This window comes from Diabrotica virgifera, chromosome 7 (genome assembly GCF_917563875.1).
Source record: "Diabrotica virgifera virgifera chromosome 7, PGI_DIABVI_V3a".
Classification (NCBI taxonomy): domain Eukaryota; kingdom Metazoa; phylum Arthropoda; class Insecta; order Coleoptera; family Chrysomelidae; genus Diabrotica; species Diabrotica virgifera.
The window spans coordinates 152,723,534-152,732,991 of NC_065449.1; the positions used below are offsets into that span (position 1 = coordinate 152,723,534).

The 9,458-nt window shown below is 34.9% G+C and overlaps 1 long non-coding RNA gene across 1 annotated transcript; it reads right to left on the reverse strand.

The window, feature by feature from the left end:
- Positions 1 to 6,602: 6,602 nt before the first annotated feature.
- On the reverse strand, positions 6,603 to 8,122 carry LOC126887794 (uncharacterized). The gene is made up of 2 exons (XR_007699205.1): positions 7,868 to 8,122; positions 6,603 to 7,784 (listed from the first exon to the last, which is right to left on the reverse strand). It is a non-coding gene; the product is annotated as an uncharacterized LOC126887794 (long non-coding RNA).
- Between the last annotated feature and the right edge of the window lie 1,336 nt (positions 8,123 to 9,458).

Consider the following 9,458-nt stretch of genomic DNA (forward strand, 5'->3'; position numbering starts at 1 on the left):
AAAACCATTGTGCATTTAATGATAGAAGTATATAATTTGGAAAACATATTATACTGCACATATAAAGGTTCAAATTTAGATATGAGGGCATCTCAGATTTTGCCTTTTACAAAAATGGCGGGGATTCAAAATGACGACTATACATTGTGACTAATAGCACGATAACTTTTGAACGAGACTTCAGATTTCAACCAAATTTGGTATATAGGTTATTTTTTTATGTATAACATCGAGGTCTTAAACCGGAAGAATCGGTTTACCAAAAGTTGTGTTTTTCTTGGTTTTTATGTAAAAATATGCTGTTTTTTTTTAAATTATTTCACCCTGTATGTAATAATTTTTCAAAAAGTTAATACCACCGTTGAAAAAAGCCTAAAAATTATTTTTTAGGAATTATTTTTAACTTTTTAGTTATATTAATTACCATTTAATAAATGCAAAACGTATCTTCACATGTATCTATATACGGCAGATTCGTGCAAATATTATAAGAATTATTGTGCATTTAACGCTAGAAGCATATAATTTGGACCACATATACTACACATATTAAGGTTCAAATTTAGATACGAGGCCATCTCAGTTTTTGTTCCTTTTACAAAAATGGCGGGCATTCAAAATGGCGACTATAAATATGTGACTAATAGCACGATAACTTTTGAACCAAACGTCCGATTTCAACCAAATTTGGTATATAAGATATTTTTTTGATAAATAATATCGAGGTCTTGAACCGGAAGAATCGGTTTACCAGAATTTGTGTTTTTACTGTTTTTTTTGTATTAATATGTTATTTTTCAATTCTTTCACCCTGTATATATAAATTTTTCAAAAAGGTAATAAAGCCATTGAAAAGAGTGTACATATATTTTTTAGGAAATATTTTGAACTTTTCAGTTGTGTTAATTACCATTTAATAAATGCATAACGTATGTTCACATGTACCTATGAGTGGCAGATTCATTTTGAATGCCCGCCATTTTTGTAAAAGACTAAATCTGAGATGGCCTCATATCTAAATTTGAATCTTTGTATGTGTAGTATGTGTGGTCCAAATTATATGCTTCTACCATTAAATTCACAATAATTCTTATATTACTATTTGCACGAATCTGCCGCACGTAGGTACATGCATGTGAAGATACGTTATACATGTATTAAATGGTAATTAATATAACTTTTTGAAAAATTAATATATACAGGGTGAAAGAATTGAAAAAGAAACAACATATTTTTACATAAAAAAAAAACAGTAAAAACACAAATTCTGGTAAGCCGATTCTTCCGGTTCAAGACCTCGATATTATTCATCAAAAAAAGAACCTATATACCAAATTTGGCTGAAATCTGACATCTCGTTCAAAATTTATCGTTCTATTAGTCACATATGTAAAGTCGCATTTTGAATGCCTGCCATTTTTGTAAAAGGAACAAAAACTGAGATGGCCTCGTATCTAAATTTGAACCTCTATATATGTAGCATATGTGGTTCAAATTATATGCTTCTACCATTAAATGCACAATAATTCTTATAATATTTGCACGAATCTACCGCATATAGGTACATGTGAAGATACGTTTTGCACTTAATAAATGGTAATTAACATAACTAAGAAGTTAAAAATATTTCCTAAAAAATATTTTTGCGCTCTTTGCCAAAACCAAAAAGCCAGGCCCGTGTTGTCCAGTAGCTGAAGAGCCTCACTGCTCTTAAGCGGTGTGCTAATAGTTGACCATTTCAACGTCCAGGTGCCGAGGATGTCTTTACGTTATTCTTAAAAATATAAACGTATATAGTATATATTGTTCATTTCTTCTGCCAATTATATTAATTTTTTTATAAAACTGATTTACAGTTATAAACAAAAATACATACAATCTCCATGCTAAAATTGCCTGAAAACGTAAGACCGGATTAATAACATTATTATTAAATATATAGACATCACGAGACGTCCGGAAATACCGCAAGTTTAAAAAGCCTACAATAGGGAAGTCACGCAAAAAAATAACTACGAATACTGTCAAGTCCGTTTTGGAGTTGTGGTTAACCACCTGTCAGACGGCGGAGTCCGGTCCTGATGACCCCTGCCGAGTTCAAGTGCTTAACTAACACGATGGTGAACATATGACACCAACGACATGTAGGTGGATGAAAAGGGGAAGAATTTTGTGACTTTATAATGAATAGAATATGATTTTGTCGGTTGTTCACGTTTGGAAAATCATAACAGACATGAAACTGTACTATATATAGGTACTTTTTAATATTCAGGAAAAATCTTAATCGATGTAAACAGTTTTGCACAGTCTAAAATCTAAGTAAAGATAGAACCATTTTTTCAGTCATAATACAGGGTGTCTGCGTAACTTGGAACCATATGGGAAACTTTTTTAATATCAATTTTACGAAAAAAAGTAATTCTTTATAAAGTGCTTTTGCATAGTCTAAAACCTAAGATGCAATCATCAGATATCAAATTTTGTCAACAGTATACGAGGTATGTCAAAAAATATGAATTTCTCTCAAGAGCAAACTACCTTTATATTTCAAAATATCAAAAAATGTTATTATGAAAAGGTTTTTGTAATTAAAAACCATATTCAAATATGCAATAACAGCCTTCTACTTGAAAAAAAAAATTTCTGAAATTTTACTAAATTACCGATTCCGAACATAATTTTTATTTATTAGACATGTAATAACTCTTTTATAAATAATTTTAGAAAAAAAAGCTATTCTTCATAAAAATCTGTGCATGGTCTAAACCTCAAGATTCAATTATCAGTTATTAAAAGTTTGTTAATTTTATACGAGATGTGTCAAATAATATGAATTCAGAAATAAATTAGAAAGAATTCTTTCTAAATTCATATTATCTGACACACCTCGTATAAAATTAATAAACTTGGATAACTGATGGTTGCATCTTGAGGTTTAGACCATGCACAGATTTTTATGAAGAATAACTTTTTTTCCTAAAATTATTAATAAAAGAGTTATTACATGTCTAATAAATAAAAATTATGTTCGAAATCGGTACTTTAGGAAAATTTCAGAATTTTTTTTTCAAGTAGAAGGCTGTTATTACTAATTTGAATATGGTTTTGAATTACAAATAACTTTTCATAATAAAATTTTTTGATATTTTGAAATATAAAGGTAGTTTGCTCTTGAGCGAAATTCATATTTTTTGACATACCTCGTATACTGTTGACAAAATTTGATATCTGATGATTGCATCTTAGGTTTTAGACTATGTAGAGCACTTTATAAATAATAACTTTTTTTCGTAAAATTTATATTAAAAAAGTTTCCCATATGGTTTCAAGTTACGCAGACACCCTGTATATGGATGGGGTTTACCAAAAATATATTACTTTTGCCTCGATATATCATGTAACCATTTTTTTTTTAATAATCTGTTATAAGCCGGCTGGTAACTGCATCGAAACTACTTGTCTAAAAATCTAGCCAATCTATCAAACGTTGCCAAGTGGCAGGGGCATTATGTAGACCGAATGGAAGACGCTTAAATTGAAATAAGCCCCGATTAGGCACGGTGAAGGCTGTATATTGCTTGGATGACTCAGCCATTGGGACTTGCCAGTACGCTGACTTTACATCTAGACTGGTCAAATATTTAGCATCTCGCAACTTATCTAAGGTGTCAGCGACTTGAGGCAATGGATAACTATCGCGTACTGTTACCGAATTCAATTTACGATAGTCCACGCAAAATCTAAATTTTCCATCTTTCTTCTTAATTAATAAAATGGGCGATGACCAGGGACTATTACTAGGCTCAACTACATCCATTTTGAGCATCTCATCCAATTCCTGATCAATCTGTGCTTGTACTACTGGGTTGACTCTATAGTACCTCTGCTTTATAGGGGGTCCACTAGCGACGATCACGTGTTCAGTTCTTTCAGTGCAGCCCAGACCGCTACCCATCAAGGCTACATTGCGATCTATGATCGCCTGCAAACGACTCTTTTCAAGAGAGCTAAGTAATGTCCTACTACTCACGTGTTCGACCTCATTAACCACCACTGGTTCCTTTGAAAAGTACCATTCATTTGTACGTATGTTAGGTACCAAGCCCATATTCCGCCAGAAGTCACAACCAAGAATTAGTAAGTGTGGCAGATCGGGAACAACCAGCACTTCCGTTAGTCGAAACTCGTCCTTCAGTTTTAGTGGTAGGTCTATAACACCAATGCTCTCGCAGCTAACACCATTTGCCACCCTACAAACAGATGCACGATTCCTATCCAATGTTAATCCCAACGATTGAGTGAATGCGTAACCCTTACTTCCTAAAACTGACCTGTTAGCACCCGAATCTAATAATCCTAATATCGGTTTGCCATAAACTTCCACACTGATGTAAGGTCTTGCATCATCTTCGCTAAACGATTCTAAAACATAATCTAATATAATCTTAAACTTATCGGTCGAAGATTCCTTCACACCACACCCATTTCGACCATCTGAACGTGATGTAATTAGTTTTCCGATCGCTTACAATTAGGGCAGGTTCTCACTGTCACACCCTCTTTTTTACAACGGTAACAAAACTTTCTACCAGGTTCGGTACATCCAACAGCACGGTGACCTGGCTTGTTGCAACGGTAACAAACAATCTGAGCTTTCGAGGTAGACGGATTTTGTTGCCTCCCCTTCGATGAAGAAGTCGATGCCTGGCAAGTGTCCACACTGCTGCTCGACTGAACTTCGATATAGGCCAGATCTGGCTCCATGACGTTGCCACGACGAGTGGGCTGAACAAAATTCTCTATTGCATCCTTTCTGGCTTCCAATTTCTTCCCAAGTTCACGTAGATGCGCTATCGAGTCTATTTCTACCAGAGCGAGTTGATTTTGATAATACGGTGCTATGTTTCTTAGCAGGATCTTTAGTTTGGTGTCGTCAGATACGGGGCACGTCAGTCGATTAAAATATCCCAACATAACTGCTATAAAGATTCCCATTGATTCATCACTTCCTTGAGTTCGCCTTCTGATCTCATCGAAGAGTTTCTCATCGTAGTTTGGTGACAGATACTCTTCCCTTAGCAATATTAAGAATTCGTCCCAGTTACTGACTTGATCACGATACGCCAAATAAAACTGATATGCTCTCCCTGAAAATAGATCTATACCCGATTCCAGTAAAGTTTCCTTTGATACATGACGCGCAACACGCAATTCTTCAACACGCTCTAAAAAAGCACTAAGGGACATACCTTTACGATCACCAGAAAATTTCAAGTCCCAACGACTAGGTGGAACGGATTTAACGTAAGGAGAAGCAGCCGTCACCTTAGGAGAAGCCGAAGCTGCAACCGGGCTAGAAGCTTGCGTAATCTCAGTAGCAAAGTTTTGTGTCTGATCGGGGCTGAAACAGCTAACTTGAACAGGGACTGTGGATTTCGCCTGCATCTGTTCCGCTTTTTCCGTAAGAGAACCCATAAGAGCGTACGCGGAAGCAACTAATTGAGGTCGATCTTCCTCAATGTCCGGAATATTATCTATGCGGTTTAAGACATGGTTCAACTTTACCATATATTTAATAAAATCATTACTTGTTTTAGTACCTTCAAATGCGTTCACAAAAGTCTCCAATTCAGCCAATTTACCTCTGACTGCCTTTATGTCTTCCTCTGGTGTAAAAGGATAATCCGGGTATTTCACGCTATCGCCACTGCCTTCCAATCGTATCGCGCTAGCAAGGGCATGGCGCATCTGTTCTACTGTACCTACAGCTATTCCACGAATGAGAAGCTCATAGTTGAGCTCGTCTTGACTTAATCGATTGACTTGTAATCTACGCGACATGATGATGACAAAGTTATACTAAATTCAAACACAAGCAAATAAAAGATATAATCCAACCACTATTAGCAAAACAAGACAGACCTTGATTGCGCTTGCCAAACTTCACGAACAATAAAGTAGAATAGGAAAAAGGGACAATATTATAAGTAATATAACTACAAAGTTCTAAGTCTTCGACCGTACCTGTAAAAAAAGATAATTAAAAAAAATTCAAAATATCAAAAACAAATGTCTCAAATCAATATCAAAATATTTTGTCAATTCGTCAAATAATCATGGGAGGAACTATAGCAACTAAATGATTTCTAAATTTACCCCACTGGTTATCTAAAACTAAATCGCGATTTTCAGATACCAGCCACTAGAAAGAAAAATCTATATACAGCTATAGCAGTTCCTCAATTCAAAGTCATTAAAATTAAAAACGTGATCAAATTCAACATTTCAGTTCAAATCTGGGTTTGGTGTTTTTCAAGAAGATAAGTCTAGTGTTACAACCATTCAAGAAGAAATATAAGCAAACCATGCCCCATATATGTTGGGCGCCAAAATTATCACCCTTCCACACTATCACAACGAATGTGGATGGAGCGACAAAAGCATTTGCGGCTAGCTTTTAAAGTTAACAGTGGAGACGGAGTGGGTCCGTTAGCTAAAACTATTTAAAAATGATGGATTTTAGGGCGCCAGTCAACTCGTACTACAAATGCTACAAGAGTTCCCCGATTTACCAGTTGACCAATAAATCTCGTTATAGGTTTACTTACATTTATTTATTAAACAGTTGCAACACAAATAAATATGAAAATAAACAAGTCCAGTCATTGGTAGCATAAAGTGGCTAAGGAAATGAATATCAAAATAATTTAAATTTACAGATTAGAAATATTTTAAACATTGGCGATACTAGTGCCTACCCTATAGTTGCCGCATGAGCTCATGAGTGCCACTAATACAAATCTAAAAAGTAATGTACTATAATGACCTCTATAATAAGTTATATGTATATAAAGTTGAATGTATGACTATCCCCAATAAATTTTAATAATAATAATAAAAAAAAAAAGAACACGTTAATTTGTTAACAAAAAAAAAAAGAACCTAAAATATTTACTATCATTAAATAATATAAAATAAATAAGACAAATGAATTTAAATGTTTAACATTGTTATAAAAACCTGATATCCTCCATAGTCTAGTAACAAACTACAATTCGTTAGTAGAAATCTTCTTCACCACATATACTTGTATCCAATGACGACTCTTAGCATCCAAATGTAACCAAAAACATCCACAAAAAGTAAAACCAGAAACCATATACAAAAATCCAAAAACGAAAACTCCAAGTAAAACGAACTCCAAAACTCCAAAAAAAAATAAAAATAAAAACCCCTAAAATAAAAACAAAACTCATTAGACACTTATTACAATGAATTTATTTAAACGTTTATTCTCGGTTGCTAAACCCATTGCCTACTCAATTCCCAATTGACAGTTGCATCCATCGAAGTAATATTGTCATCTCGTACGGTGCTATGAATCACTAAATCTGTTCCATATCAATAAATATATTTCAACTAGGTTCTTCTCGTAACCCCCTGGTATAATATAAATATTTCAATAAGTTTGTTACTGATTTTATTTAAACAGGCTTTTACCACTTATAACATAGCCTAGAAGTTAGCTTGCAATGTCATCTACATTGTAGGAGGCTTAGCAACAAATCAAGAATAAACCCCTAGCCAACGGGCTTCAATAAACACTAAATAAAATTAAGACACTGGTTGTCTGTCCCTCAATACATAAAGAATCTAATCATTGCATGAATTACTTACCGCTTAAGCCTATCGGGGTTTTTACTACGGTCAACCACGCTATGCTCTCCTATGGAGCTTCTCTAATCCAAATAATACTCCCTATATAGACCTCATACACAGCGCTAGAAAAATAGAAGACCCACATAAGTACACTGGGTTGATAGACCTTAAGATTGAACCAAAATTAATCGAAAATTATTCATACCTGCCTAGCGTGCGAAGTGACCACGTCTTTGAACAAATAATCCCTTTTCGGCTTGGGCTAAATACTAAAATATCCAATACACACTACATCTATTATCTAGCCCCACTATGTGTAATAGGTAAATTTATCCAGGAAAGCCAGATGCCTCAAAATAATTAGCATACAAATTTTACCTAAATTACACGATCCAAAGACGCGTCCCCATCAAATTCAAAAAGGACGCTCGCCAGTCAGCTATGAGAAACGCCAACTTCCTTCCGAACACAGACATTCAAAAACATAGGTAGTCCCGTGAACCATAGAACAAAACTGCCTCGGTTTGACACTAGTCGTGACAGAATTTGAAACGACTTCAAAAGTAAAAGAAGCAGATTCTAACCTCAAGTGATTAGTAAATAATATAATGAAAGCATAAACTATTTTGCATTAAAAGGTGATAAAAAGTGAATAATAATTTCCTGGTTAAAACCAACAATTGAATTTGAAATTTGAAATTATTGAAGGTTTATTTTAACAAATTTATTGCAAGCAAGAATATTTATCTTTCTTATATTGAAAAGAGGAAAAAGGAAGAATGCAGTCTGGATCGGAAATCTTAAAATTGATCATGTTTAAATATGAAATACTTAAGGCAAGTAGTTTTTATCAACATTATTTATTAATCTGTACTAAATGAAGCGGGCTTGCGGCACAGGTTTGCTGGGTAGATTTTTAAACGTAACAATCCCCCCCTCGCTTCCAAGAAATTTAGCCCCTAAATTTCTTCACACGGACAAACCCTGCGACGACGGAACCATTGTGCTATTGACCAATGATACTAATGGTTAATGCAAGAGAGACAAACTAACCACGACTCTACAAAATGCCCATAAAAAAAATTCATGGTTACGAAATTAGTAACAAGCACGAACACGAATGCTGCTACAAAACCTACACCTAATCTAAAGAGTAATCCATCTTCTTCCACACCACCGTGACAGCACCCAGAAACGAAAACGTTCCTTTCAGATCTGAGGTAGAGGCCCTTTTCGCTGTCGGATGGAATTGGCTGCGCCGTTGAGACTCACACTACCGCCTCTCAGAAACTTTCAAAAGTTCCCTGAAAACAGACACCTCACAGAAGCGTGCCCAAGAATCCTTGGGGAAGAGATGACTCTAAATACAACTAAAAAAAAATACAACTTAATACCTAAATCAATCAAAACAAAGTAAAAATAATTAATCCTCTGACTGCGCAACGCTCTAACGTAGAACAATATATCGATCAAAAATATATTCCGCAGTGAAAGGTTGAAAATCAATATCAAGCGTCAATGAAACCTAAGTTCAAAAACAAGGGCGATGTGATGTTTACACCAGGACGCGTGGCCGCATTGGGGGCTTTTACCCCACGAGGGATCAAACTCGGTACCGGGAATTCTTTTAGAACATGTGACCATCTAGAAAGTCCACATGTTCCAGCCCCCACGATACAGGGCAATAATTCACTGTTAAGTGACCACGTATGGTGACTCAAAACGAACCGAAGTGACATAGTCGGGTACAAACGAATCTGGATCTGGACCAGGCTTAAGATCTTTAACGTGCCAAA